The sequence below is a fragment of the Zalophus californianus genome, chromosome 2 (genome assembly GCF_009762305.2).
Source record: "Zalophus californianus isolate mZalCal1 chromosome 2, mZalCal1.pri.v2, whole genome shotgun sequence".
Lineage (NCBI taxonomy): Eukaryota > Metazoa > Chordata > Mammalia > Carnivora > Otariidae > Zalophus > Zalophus californianus.
The window spans coordinates 26,504,593-26,520,004 of NC_045596.1; the positions used below are offsets into that span (position 1 = coordinate 26,504,593).

The window sequence follows — 15,412 nt, forward strand, 5'->3', positions numbered from 1 at the left end:
GGGGTCTTGGTCCAACATGTGGGAAGGGACAAAGTGGCCATGAGCAAAGTCCCTGCCTCTCTGCTCCTCTCTCTCACAAGCAGGTTGTGAGGAGGAGGAAGTGGAAGAGAGGTGAACTCTGAGGGGTGAAGGCCTCAGGTAGGCAGCTGGCTCCTGCCATCAGGAAAGGGGCAAAGTGGAAGGCAGTGAATCCCACAGGGAGGGCTGGGGGGAGAGGGATACAGTTAATTACGGAGACTGGGCAGGGGGAACAGGCGTGCTAGTCGTTTGAGTCTGCCATTGGCAAGCTGGGCTGGGTGTCAGGGCAGACAGGGCTCCTCCAGTAATGGCTCATGAGAGAAGACAGAATTCTCCCCTGAGGAGCAGGTAGAGATTTAGGTGTTGGGAAAGCTCAGAGAGTATTGGTCCAGGGACACGGACAGGTCCAGGTACTTCTGGTTGGAGGTCAAGGTTACAATAGGGTCCAGGTCTTCCACCATCAACTCAAAAGTCTCTGAGAGGGTACCACATGCCAGCAATCTTGCATCATCATGTATAGCTCTTTGGTGCCATTACTGAGCTTGTCCATCTTATGACCTTCCTTCAGCAGCTTGAAGAGCTCCTCCACAGGCATGCCAGGATATGGGGAGCCTCCCAGAGTGAAGATTTCCCATAGGAGACCCCAAAAGACCAGACATCACTCTGGCAGGTTTAGATCCAGTTAAACAAAACCTCAAGGGCCATCCAATTCACAGGCAGCCGGCTGTTGGTTGTCTTTTTATAGTAGTCGATGTGGTGAATGTCCTGTGCAAGGCCTAAGTCTGAGAGCTTCATCACATTGTCCTCCATCACCAGCATGTTCCCGACGGCCAGGTCTTTGTGTATGCGCTTCTTGGAGGCAAATACTCCATGCCTCGGGCCAACTGAGAGGCACAGGATACCAGGTCCTTGGAGGAGAGCTGCTCCTCTGTGTTGTGTCTGAGGTTTTAACAGTACTCCAGCCCAGGAGGCCTCTGGGCCTGCAGGTACTCCTTTGGAGGCATATCCACAATGACGTACAAACTGCCATCCTGTATGCAGGCCCCCAGTAGGTTGATGATATTCTTGTGCTTCCTGATCATCTTCATCATCTCCATTTCTGAGATCAGGTCTGACAGGTCTTTCTCTGTTGTAACCGACTTCAACATTTTCACAGCCACTTTGGTCACACAGTTGGGTTTGTCTTTGTCCAGCCCAATGGCCTCTGCCAACACCACCTTCGCAAAGCAGCCCTCTCTTAGGGGTTTGCCTAAAACCAGCCTGTCTCGAGGCAGGTCCCAGCCCTAGATTACCCTTGGAAACATTAAACCACAACATAAAAATTCTCTTCACTAGGTCTCTGTCACAGGTGTAATTTTCTTAACTTTATTTTTTATCATTTATCTTTTTCTTAATTCTTACTTTCAGTATAATCTATTTTGCTTCCAGGACTTTCCCCTGTTTTCTGTATGCTCTGTTTCATAGGAAAGAATTATCCTGTCAGATAATTATTTCTTGAAAATTCATTACATCTCTTTGCCTTAGTTAAAGCTGGTTCTTCTATGATGTTGATTCATCTGAGTCTTCTCAAAGTGGGGAAGAATCTTCCAAATGCTGTTGTCCTCAAGGTCAAGAGTATGTCTTAGCTTCATCTTCACTCTTTTTGAAATTCACTTTTCGAATTCTTGCCCTTCTTTTTATTTTTTTAATTAAAATGTTTTATTTATTTATTTATTTTTTGAATAGAGTTGACACTCAGTGTTACATTAGTTTCAGGGTTTCAATATCTCCATACATTATTCTATGGTCACCACAAGTGTAGCCACCATCTGTCACCATACAACACTATTATAATATCATTGACTATCTTTTCTATGCTGCCCTGCATCACTTTTTAAAATCTCTGCTTTTTTATGTTTTCTGTTATTACAATTTTCTACCATCATTGTACTTGGTTACTTTAATAAAATATGTCTGATTGCACACTCTTCACTGAAAACCATAACACTGGATTTATAGTAGTCTTCTTTACCCCTATCAGAACCCCAGGAGGCTTCATTCATTTATTTACCTACATAAACAGAAGATCAAACACAATGCTCTTAGTTGAAATCAATTTCAAATGTATTATAATCTCTTACCTCTTAAGCACTATGCTTACTGTTCCCTTTCACTGTCTGACTAAATCCTAATCATCACTATGCTATTTAATCAGAAAGAACATCTCAACCCAGAGTTCTCCCTATATCAGGAAATGAAGACTCCACCCTTCTGTTTGTGCAGGTAAAATAAATGTGAATACTGTCTGTCCTGCACGTACCCCATCCCATTCATCAGAATATTCACCATCAAAATGTATACAAAACAAAAACCATAGCTCACCACTTCCATTACCAACCAGCTTGGTAAAAACACCATCATATGTTCTGGGATTATTGACCTGATTTTTGACTACCCCACTTCCACACTTGCTCCTCTCTTCCCTCCCCCCAAGATCTATTTTGGTACAGCAACTTAACCTAAAAATCAAGTCAGATGATTTTATTCTGTTGTTGAAAATGTTTTGGTATCTTTCCCTTTCATACTAAATAAAAACTGGAAGCATTTCAATGTACTAGAAGGTCATACATCAATACTTTCTTCTCTCCACCACTATGAACTCTTCATTGGCCTCCTTGCTTTCCCTCAAACATAACAGAAAAGGCTGCTCACATTAGGTCAATGTACTTATTTGCTCTGCATAGAGCATCCTTTTTCTTTACATTTGCATAATACGCCTCCTTCACTTACTGCGGTTTTTGTGCAAATAGCATCTCATAAATGAGATATAACCACCCAATATAAAATAAAATTAACCACCATCCCAGCATTCCCCAATGGATTTTACCTCTCTTGTATTTCTTTGTGACACATATCACCATCAACCATACATTCATTATTCTATTACCTCTTTTTAGAGATTTTATTTATTTGAGAGAGAGAGAGAATGAATGGGGAGGGGCAGAGGGAGAAGAAGACTCCCCACTGAATATAGAGAGCCTGATGGGGGGGCTAGATCCCAGGACCCTGAGGTCATGACCCCAGCCAAAGGCAGCCACTCAATGGACTGAGCCACCCAAGTGCCCCTCTATTATTGGTTTATTTCGCTATTATATTTCAAAAGAATCTAAGTTCTTTGTGGTCAGCTATTTTATATGTTTTATTAATTGTAGCATTCTCAGAAAGGTAGCTGGCAGATTGTAAAGGCTCACTAAACCTATTTAAACTCTATTTTGTTGTTATTATTGGGCTCCTTTATGGGCTTTACATCTTACCCTAGAAGTCTACCCTTCAGATGTAAGCAATAGGAATACAATCCTGCTGTCTGTTTAAATGAGTAAAAAGCCTCTATTAAGTGGATATTTTAAAAGTTAAATTAATGGCCTAATACTTGTACATAGGGGTAAAGAGAGCATATTTTCTACAGTTTGGAAGTGGAGTTCTTTTGTAGAGTTTTTTTACAAGCCTACACTATTGTACTATAATGGGCAGTTGTACATTACAATTATACAAACACTTTGGTGATTTATATTGTTTTTTGTGATTCATGACTGGATCATTTCATTCCTTAGGAGCATTGTAGTATTTCAAATTTTCATGTTCAATAAGCCTTTTGGGGTTGCTACTCTTTTTATTCAAATGGAGAAATAGTCGTGATTTCATCTAAAAGTGTTGTTAGTGGTGGTGTTTTCTAGGAATAAGTTACATTATGCTAGTTTCAAAGTTTTGTTAAATTTCCAAGTCTGCCACTGATAAGAGCCTTTTTATAAAGTAGTAATTTTATACAAAGCAAAAAAGTTATGTAACACTCAATTGTTATACTATCTGTGTTTCCATCTTGCATTGTGATAACACCCATCTTAACTCTATTTAAGACAAATCATTGCCAAATGACTTCTTAGCACTGATTGTATGATATGAAATCTAGCATAACTAAAAGTTTTTGATTTTACTAGTGTATAAATCAATTTAGAAACATATATATATGAATAAAAGATAATGTTTTAATTTATTTGGCAATTGTAAACTGTATGGGTTTTTTTTGGTAAATTTATATATTCTAAAATTTCATTGAGCCTTTTTACAATAAGAAACAAGTTACAAAAAATTAAGATTTATATACCCCAAATCAAAATTATTACAGGTTAAGAAGACAATCATAGAGGTTGAAGTATTTAAAATATTGAACCCAAAATATTTTATTAGGTAAAATCATGAATGCTGAGCATTCACTGTTGAAATAATACTAATATTATTGATAGATGGGTATAAACCTAAAATTAAATATTTATATGCACTTTTCATTGCAGGTATCTGACTGACAGATTACATATACCAAGATTTTGAATGATGAGCCCCATCTGGCCATATTTGATCTTTACACCACTTTCTGCTTAAAATTCTTGAGTAAAAATATTTTCCTTCATATGTTAAAGCTTTCTTGGAGATTCTGCCTGGGAATAAGGACACAACACTAATTGCTGTCAATACTATTCTAAAATACTATTTTAAAAGTTTCTATTTACATATGAATCTCATGATTGGCTATTGCAGTTTTTATTCAGAACCTAAAATGTCTCATAGACTCCTTGTTTTTCCCAGTCTTTTTTCTTCTCTTTTTTCTTTCTAAACATTCCATTCTCAATTGTCTGTACTAGATCTCCCCTCCACTCCTCTAGAGATTTTAGGTTTTGAATCAAGGACATAAAGAGATTCGCCATTTATTTTTCTGCTTAAACATTGCCTTCTTTGTCTTAGCCCATTCCTTAGACAGTGAAGCCTGAGGCTAAAGTGTGTGTGCTAATATTTTATTGAGATGCATAATCCTTGGAAAGTAAAAAATAAGCAAACTGAGGTTTGAGTCAGGGAAAGAGAGGAGCAAATATGTGAGATCAGACCTTTCTTTATTTTAAAGAACTTTTTTATTTTTAAAAAATTTTAAAAAGATTTTATTTATTTATTTGAGAGAGAGTGAGAGAGAGCACACACAGGGTGAAGGGCAGAGGGAGAAGTAGACTCCCAGTTGAGCAGGGAAACCAATGTAGGGCTCAATCCCAGGACTCTGGGATCATGACCTGAATTGAAGGCAGATGCTTAACTGACTGAGCCACCCAGGCACCCAGTGAACTTTATTTTTTAGAGCAGTTTTAAGCTAATAGCAAATCAAGAGGGAGATTTCCCATATACCACTTGCCCTCACACATGCATTGCCTCCCTGATCATGAACATCCCCCATTACAGTGAGCATTTATTACAATTGATGAACCTACATTGATACATCATAATTACTAAACGATCATAGTTTATATTACGGTTCATTCTAGGTGTTATATATTCTATTGGTTTGAACAAATGTATAATGACATGTATCCACCACTAGAGTATCATACAAAGTGGCTTCACTGCCTTAAAAATCTGTGCTCTTCCTATCCATCCCTCCCCTCTCACCCCCATCCACTTGGGGTCTTTTTCTGTCTTCACAGTTTTACCTTTTCCAGAATGTCATATAGATGGAATCACACAGTATGTAGACTCTTCAGATTGAATTCTTTCACTTAGTACTTTGCAATTCAAGCTCTTCCATATCTTTTCATGGCTTGGTAATTCATTTCTTTAGCACTAGATAATATTCCATTGTTTGTATGGGCTACATTGTATTTGACCTTTCACCTATTGAAGGATATCTTGGTTGTTTCCAAGTTTTTGTCATTTATGAATAAAACTGCTGAAGACATTTGTATAGACATAACTTTTCATCTTCTTTGGATAAATACCAAGAAGTGCAACTGCTGGATCATCTGGTAAGAATTTGTTTAGTTTTGAAAGAAACTGCCAAATTGTTTTCCATTTTGTATTCTCAACAGAAATGAAAGAACATACCTGTTACTCCCCATCCGCACCAGCATTTAGTGTTCTGTTGTCAGTGTTTTGGATGTTGAGTATGTACTGGTATCTCTTTTTTGTTTTAATTTGCATTTTCCTGATGACATATGATGTGAAGCATCTTTTCATATGCTTATTTGATCTGCATATTTTCTTTAATGAGGTATCTGCTAAGGTCTTTGGCCCATTTTTAATTAGGTTTATTCCCATTGTTGAGATTTAAGGGGTCTTGTGTATTTTTGATAATAATCCTTTGTTAGATGTGTCTTTTGCAAATATTGTCTCATAGTCTGTGGTTTATCTTTTCATTCTCTTGGCACTGTGTTTCACAGAGTAGACATTTTTAAATTCAATGAAATCTCACTTAACAATTTTTTCTTTCATGGATAGTGCCTGTGCTATTGTACCTAAAGATTTATTGCCAAACCCAAGGCCATCTAAGTTTTCTTCTATATTATCTTGTACATGTTTTATGTTTAGGTTTATAATCCAATTTGAGCTAATTTTTGTGAAGAGCATATGATATCTGCCTGGATTCATTTTATTTTATTTTATTTTTACATAAAGCTTTCCCATTACTCCAGAGCCATTTGTTGAAAAGATCATAATTGCTCATGTATTGCCTTTGCCACTTTATCAAAGATCTTTGAAATATATATGTGTGTGTACACACACACACACACACACACACACAAATACACATATCTTCACTATGTTCATCAGTTAAAGGGAAAGTGCCCTATAATACTGAATTCAGACTACTTCATATTCATTGATTAACCAGTAACAAAGTACTGGAAACAAGCCAAAAATGTCTTCAATGAATTAAAGAAATAAATTGATCCAATATACTTAATGTTTCTTAAAGGAATTGCAACATTTTTATAATAGATATCAGTTTAAATATTCATTATATAAGCATATTCTAAAAATAGACCTGAGAAAAGTACTTGACATATATGATGACAAAAACAAGTTTGACAAAAGTGAGTTTTGGTAAAATTTACAATAGTTACCACTTAAACTCTTGTTCTGCAATTCAGTCATTTTAATTTACAGAAGTACAAAAATAAGAGGATGAGCAAGATGGTAGAGGAATAGGAGATGTAAATTTCATCTGGTCCCAGGAATTAAACTAGATAGGTATCAAACCATTCTGAACACATACAAACTCAATAGAATAGATTGAAGAAAAGAATAGCAGCAACTCTATGAACAGAAAAGCAACCACTTTCTAGAAGGTAGGGTGTGCGGAGAAGTGAGTCCCAGGCAATGTTTGGGAAGATGGACCGCGGGAGGAGGGAGCCTCCCTCAGCCGGGTACCAGCAAGAGATAGAGCAGCAGAGCACAAAATCGAAATTTAGATGTCACTCCAGTGGCTAAGTGGGGGGTAAAACCCTTGCTGGGACTGTGTGGTCTCAGGACCCTTGGGGTCACAGAAAGACTGGGGTTGTCTAAGTGTGGCAGAGCTCCCAGGTATTGGAGCAGGGAAGCGGGTGCAAAGACAGAGACAGGAAGGGGGCTCTCAGCATGTGGTTGCCATAAACTGTGATCTGCAGCATAATTGCTGCAGTACTCTTATAGCAGGGACCCAACAAGGGGTAGATCCAGAGATACTGCCCTGCCTCCCCTGGGAAGAGTGACATGGGAGTGCACCACAGGAATCTGCTGGGTTTGGAGACTCCAAACGGAGTCATGTGTCAGAGATAGAAATGCTCAGTCATAGGCAGGTGAGCATGGAATGCAGCTGGAGACCAGTGAGGCAGGAGTAATTGACTGCTTTTCTCTGTAAGCTCACTGAGGATGGGGGCCCCTAGTTCTCTGCTCCTCCCGGGCAGAGATTGGGAGGCCACCATTTTCACTCCTGTCCTCCAAAGCTGTATGGAAATCTTTCAGGGAACAAAAGTTAACAAGAGCAAACCCAAGCAGATTACGTAGCCTGGTCCCTGACAAGGGCCGTGCAATTCTGCCTCGGGCAAAGATACTTGAAAATCACTACAACAGGCCCCTCCCCCAGAAGATCAGCAAGAACATCCAGCCAAGACCAAGTTTACCAATCAATGAGAGCTACAGAACCCAGTGCTAGGGGAATACAGCACATAGATCTCATGGCTTTGTTTCCCATGATTCTTTAGTCTTTCAAAGTTAATTTTTAAAAATTTTCTTTTTCTTTTTTCTTTTTTGATTTTTTTCTTTTTCCCTTTTTCAACCCATATCTTATCAATTCCTTTTTTTTAATCTTTTTTTAATTTTCATTTTTAGAGTCATATTCTATCCCTTCATTGTAGGAACCTTATTTTTCGTATATATATAAGTTTTTCTCTCTTTAAAATTTTGGGATACAGTTTCTTCTAACAGACCAAGATATGCCCTAAATCTCTAGTATATGGCTTTGTTCTAGTCTCCTCCCCGATGACATTCTCTTCCTTTTTCTTGATTTTTTTTTTATTTTTCTTTTTTCTTTTTTCAATGAACTTCTTATCAATTCCTTTTTTAAAATCTATTATAATTTTAATCTTTACAGTCATATTCCATCCTTTCATCATATTTATCCTTATTTTTGTACATATATAAGTTACTCTTTCTTTAAAATTTTAAGAGGCAGTTTCTTCTAACAGACAAAAATATACCCAAAATCTAGTGTGTGGCTCTGATCTATTCACCAGCCTGATCATATTCTTTTTTTTTTTTTAAAGATTTATTTATTTATTTGAGAGAGAGAATGAGATAGAGAGAGAGAACATGAGAGAGGGGAGGGTCAGAGGGAGAAGCAGACTCCCTGCCGAGCAGGGAGCCCGATGCGGGACTCGATCCCGGGACTCCAGGATCATGACCTGAGCTGAAGGCAGTGGCTTAACCGACTGAGCCACCCAGGCGCCCCTCTTTTTTTTTTTTTTAATTTCCCTTTCTTTCCCCCCTCACTTTTAGTCTCTTCTGATTTGTTTAGTGTATATTTTTCTGTGGTCGTTGTTACCCTTTTAGTATTTTGTTCTCTCATTCATCTATTCTTCTCTGGACAAAATGACAAAATGGAAAAATTTAACTCAAAAAAAAAAAAAGAACAAGAGGCTATACAGACTGCCAAGGACCTAATCAATACAGACATTAGTAAGAGTTCAGAATGATGATTATAAAAATACTAGCTGGTATTGAAAAAAGCATGGAAGATACTACAAAATCCTTTCCTGAAGAAATAAAAGAACTATAATCTAACCAAGTTGAAATCAAAAGAGTAAGTAATGAGGTACAGTAAAAAAATGGAGGCTCTAACTGCTAGGATAAATGAAGCAGAAGAGAGAATTAATGATATAGAAGACCATTTGGTCTTCTATAAAAAGAGAGATAAACAACCACTGCATCATGAGGGCAGAATTTGAGAGATAAGTGATATCATAAGATGAAACAATACTAGATAAATTGGGATCCCAGAAGAAGAAGAAAGAGAGAGAGGGGCAGAAAGTATACTGGAGCAAATTATAGTGGAGAACTTCCCTAATTTGGGGAAAGGAACAGGCAGCAAAATCCAGGAGGCTCAGAGAACCCCCCTCAAAATCAATAAAAATAGGTCAACACTGTGACATCTAGCAGTAAAACTTACAAATCTCAGAGACAAAGAGGAAATCCTGAAAGCAGCTCAGGACAAGAGGTCTGTAAACTACAATGGTAGAAACATTAGATTGGCAGCAGACCTATCCACAGAGACCTGGCAGGCCAGAAAGGACTGCATGATATATTCAGAGCACTAAATGAGAAAAATATGCAGCCAAGAATACTATATCCGTGTAGGCTGTCACTGAAAATAGAAGGAGATATAAAAAGCTTCCAGGACAAACACAAACTAAGAGAGTTTGCAAACAAACCAGTCCTACAAGAAATATTGAAAATGGTCCTCTAGGGTGCTTGGGTCGCTCAGATGGTTAAGCATCTGCCTTCGGCTCAGGTCACGATCCAGGGGTCCTGGGATAGAGTCCGGCATCGGACTCCCTGCTCTTTGGGAGCCTGCTTCTCCCTCTGCTTCTCTCTCTCTCTCTCTCTCTCTCTCTCTCATGAAGAAATAAATAAAATATTTTACAAAATATTAAAAAAAGAAAGAAAATGGTCCTCTAAGCAAAGAGAGAGCCTAAAAGTAACATAGGAAAGGAACAGAGACAATACAGAGTAACAGTCTTTACAGGCAATACAATGGCACAAAATTCATATCTTTCAATAGTTACCCTGAATGTAAAGGGGCTAAATGCCTGAATCAAAAAACACAGGGTAACAGATTAGATTAAAAAAAACAAGACCCATCGATACGCTGCCTGCAAAAGACTCATTTTAGCCAAAGAAACCTCCAGATTTAAAGTGAGGGGGTGGAAAACCATTTACTATGCTAATGGACATCTAAAAGAAAGCTGGGTTGGCAATCCTTATATCGGACAAATTAGACTTTAAACCAAAAACTATAATAAGAGATGAGGAAGGACAATATGTCCTACTTAAAGGGACTATCCAACAAGAAGATCTAACAATTTTAAATATCTATGCCCCTAACATGGGAGCATCCGATTGCATAAGGCAATTCATAACAAAATCAAAGAAACACATCAACAAAATACTATAATAGTAGGGGACTTTAACACCCCCTCACTGAAATGGACAGATCATATAAGCAAAACATTAACAAGGAATTAAAGGCTTTAAATGACACACTGGACCAAATGGACTTCACAGATATATTCAGAATATTCCATCCCAAAGCAACAGAACACATATTCTTCTCTAGTGCCCATGGAACATTCTCCAGTATAGATCACATCCTAGGTCACAAATCAGGTCTCAACTGGTACCAAAAGATTGGGATCATTCCCTGCATATTTTCAGACCATGATGCTTTGAAACTAGAACTCAATCACAAGAGGAAAGTTGGAAAGAACTCAAATACATGGAGGCTAAAGAGCATCCTACTAAAGAATGAATGTGTCAACCAGGAAATTAAAGAATTTAAAAAAATCATGGAAACAAGTGAAAATGAAAACATAACTGTTCAAAATTTTGGGATGCAGCAAAGGCCATCCTAACTAGAAAGTATATAGCAATACAAGCCTTTCTCAAGAAACAAGAAAGTTCTCAAATACACAACCTAATGCTTCACCTAAGGAGCTGGAAAAAGAACAGCAAATAAAGCCTAAACCCAGCCGGAGATGAGAAATAATAAAGATCAGAGCAGAAATCAATGAAATAGATACCAAAAGAACAGTAGAACAGATCAACAAAACTAGGAGCTGGTTCTTTGAAAGAATAATAAGATTGATAAACCCCTGGCCATTTTTATCAAAAAAAAAGAGAGAGAGAGAGAGAGAGAGAGAGAGAGAAACAACCCAAATAAATAAAATTATGAATGAAAGAGGTGAGATCACAAACAACAGCAAAGAAATATAAACAGGTATAACAACATATTATGAGCAATTATATGCCAGCAAATTAGATAATCTGGAAGAAATGGATGCATTCCTAGAGATGAATAAACTACCAAAACTGAACCAGGAAGAAATAGAAAACCTGAACAGACCCATAACCAGTACAGAAATTGAAGCAATAATCAAAAATCTCCCAACAAAAAAGAGCCCATGGCTAGATGGCTTCCCAGGGGAATCCTATCAAACATTTAAAGAAGAATTAATATCCCTATTCTTCTGAAACTGTTCCAAAAAAAATAGAAATGGAAGGAAAACTTCCAAACCCATTTTATGAGGCCAAAATTACCTTGATCCCAAAACCAGACAAAGACCCCATCAAAAAGGAAAATTACAGACCAATATGCCTGATGAACATGGCTGCAAAAATTCTCAGCAAAATACTAGCCAATAGGATCCAACAGTACATTAAAGGGATTATTCACCACAACCAAGTGGTATTTATTCCTGGGCTGCAAGGTTGGTTCAACATCAACAAATCAATCATTGTGATACAATACATTAATAAAAGAAAGAACAGGAACCATATGATACTCTCAATAGATACAGAAAAAGCATTTGACAAAGTACAGCATCCTTTCTTGATGAGACTCTTCACAGTGTAAGGATAGAGGGTACACACCTCAATATCATAAAAGCCATCTATGAAAAACCCACAGTGAATATCATTTTCAATGGGGAAACACTGAGAGCTTTCCCCCTAAGGTCAGGGACATGCAGGAATATCCACTATCACCACTGCTGTTTAACATAGTACTAGAGGTCCTAGCCACAGCAATCAGACAACAAAAAGAAATAAAAAGCATCCAAATATGCAAAGAAGAAGTGAAACTCTCACTTTTTTTGTAGATGATATGATACTTTATGTGGAAAATCCAAAAGATTCCACCCCAAAACTGCTAGAACTCATACAGTAATTCAGTATAGTGGCAGGATATAAAAATCAATCCACAGAAATAAGTGGCATTTCTATACACCAACAACAAGACAGAAGAAAGAGAAATTAAGGAGTGGATCCCATTTACAATTGCACCCAAAACCATAAGATACCTAGGAATAAATCTAACCTAAGAGGCAAAGAATCTGTACTCAGAAAGCTATAGAATATTCATGAAAGAATTTGAGGAAGTCACAAAGAAATGGAAAAATATTCCATGCTCATGGATTGGAAGAACAAATACGAAAATGTCTATGCTATCTAGAGCAATCTACACATTTAAGGCAATCCCTATCAAAATACATCCACTTTTTTCAAAGAAATGAAACAAATAATCCTAAAATTTGTATGGAACCACAAAAGACACCGAATAGCCAGAGGAATGTTGAAAGAGAAAAGCAAAGCTGGTGGCATTACAATTCCGGACTTCAAGCTCTATGACAAATCTGTAATCATCAAGAGAGTATGGTACTGGCACAAAAACAGACACATAGATCAATAGAACAGAATAGAGAGCCCAGAAATGGACCCTTAACTCTGTGGTCAACTCAAAATGGATGAAAGACCTAAAAGTGAGACAGGAATCCATCAAAATGCTTGAGGAGAATACGAGCAGCAACCTCTCCGACCTTAGCCATAGCAACTCCTTCCTAGACACATCACTAAAGGCAAGGGAAGCAAAGGGATAAATGAACTATTGGGACTTTATCAAGATAAAAAGCTTTTGAACAGCAAAAGAAACAGTCAACAAAACCAAAAGACAACTGACATAATGGGAGAAGATATTTGCAAATGACATTTCAGATAAAGGGCTAGTATCCAAAATCTAAAAAGAACTTATCAAACTCAACATCCAAGGAGCAAATAATCCAATCAAGAAATGGGCAGAAGACACAAACAGACATTTCTGCAGAGAAGACATTCAAATGGCCAACAGACATGGAAAAGTGCTCAACATCACTCGGCATCAGGGAAATCCAAATCAAACCTCAATGAGATACCACTTCACACCAGTCAGAATGGCTAAAATTAACAAGTCAGGAAACAGCATATATTGGCAGGGATGTGGAGAAAGGGGACCCCTCTTACACTGTTGGTGGGAATGCAAGCTGATGCAGCCACTCTGGAAAATAGTAAGGAAGTTCCTCAGAAAGTTGAAAATAGAGCTACCCTATGACCCAGCAATTGCACTACTGGGTATTAACCCCCAAAGATACAAATGTAGGGATCTGAAGGGGTACATGCATCCCAATGTTTATAGCAGCAATGTCCACAATAGCCAAACTATGGAAAGAACCAAGATGTCCATTAACAGATGAATGGATAAAGAAGTGGTATATATATATATATATATATATATATATATATATATATATATATATATATATATACAATGGATGTTATGCAGCCATCACAAGGAATGAAATCTTGCCATTTGAAACAATGTGGATGGAACTGGAGGGTGTTATGCTGAGCGAAATAAGTCAATCAGAGAAAGACATGTATCATAAGACCTCACTGATATGAGGAATTTGAGAAACAAGACAGAGGATCATTGAGGAAGGGAGGGAAAAATGAAACAAGACGAAACCAGAGAGGGAGACAAACCATGAGAGTCTCTTAATCTCAGGAAACAAACTGAGGGTTGCTGGAGTGGTGGGGGGTGGGAGGGATGGGGTGGCTGGGTGTTGGACATTTGGAGTGTATGTGCTATGGTGAGTGCTGTGAATTGCGTAAAACTGATGAATCACAAACCTGTACCTCTGAAACAAATAATTCATTATATGTTTAAAAAAAAATAAAGTAGGAAGCAAAAAACAAAGGGGGAAAATTGGAGGGGGAGACAAACCATGAGAGACTATGGACACTGAGAAACAAACTGAGGGTTTTAGAGGGCAGGGGGTGGGGGGATGGGTTAGCTTGGTAGTGGGTATTAAGGAGAATACATATTGCATGGAACACTGGGTGTTATATGCAAACAATGAATCATGGAACATTACATCAAAAACTAATGATGCAATCTATGGTGACTAACATAACATTATAAAATAAAAGTAAAAAATAAAAAAATAATATATAAGAATACACAAAGTATAGCACTACACTTGGTCAGTATTTTAGTAAATAAATGTTTTGGTCAGATATAAATATGTTGTAATACAAAACATTTTTCTTCTTTCTTTTAGTCCTTTTAATTTGTAAAACTAGCCACAAACACCACCACCACCCCCCAAAAAGAAGATGATTTGCAATCCAAATTTATGTCTAAATGAATTTGTTGCACAGGACAAAAAAAAAAAAGAAAAAAGAAAAAATACATACACACACACACACACACACACACACACACACACATTTGCAATAGTCATGTTCAAAATAGCAACAAAACAGCAGGGTCCTAAATGTAAGCAGTATAATTTTTTTTCTATCAAAAAAGCAAGGTTATGTGAAATATTGGAATTTTATTTCCAGGTCTAGTGTTTCAAGATAGTTAACTACACTTACAGTGTCAACTGCCCCTTGTTGGCAGTATGATTTTATTGGCTCTGGAATAACAGCAAGAATTTACTATTGCTTCTTTCTTTTATGACACACACAGAAAAAAAAAATTGACACATTTACTCAAGACCAACCAGAATCATTTTAACCTATCAAAATTGATGGGAGGCCTTCACTGCCAAAGTCACTGCTGGGTTTTCACAATTCATTGCAGACAATCTGCTACTCCCATTATGATAAAGCAGAGATGATTCTTAATCAGGGAAGAAAGCTAGATTAATACTTGTAATTATCATTGAATTATTTAGCCTGCTATAGGATTATTATTATTAGTGTCATTTGACAATTTTCGCTCATTTTATTAAACACAACTGTGAGTAATTATCCTACCTAATATCTCTCTGTACTGGCTGACTAGCTAGCAAACATTCATGAAAATATCCATTAGCCACACATATAAAATGCTGTATTATGGTGCTGTTGATTCAGTACATGCCACTACCTGATCCTTTAGCTCTTTGAGGATTTGCAAATCAATTAATTATATGTTTTTTGGATTCTCTCCATACAGTTTGAAAATCTATTATAGAGTCCATGAGCA

At 37.3% G+C, this 15,412-nt stretch overlaps 1 pseudogene; it reads right to left on the minus strand.

Annotated features, from left to right (window-relative positions):
- Positions 1-224: 224 nt before the first annotated feature.
- On the minus strand, positions 225-5,856 carry LOC113925609 (annotated as a pseudogene).
- Between the last annotated feature and the right edge of the window lie 9,556 nt (positions 5,857-15,412).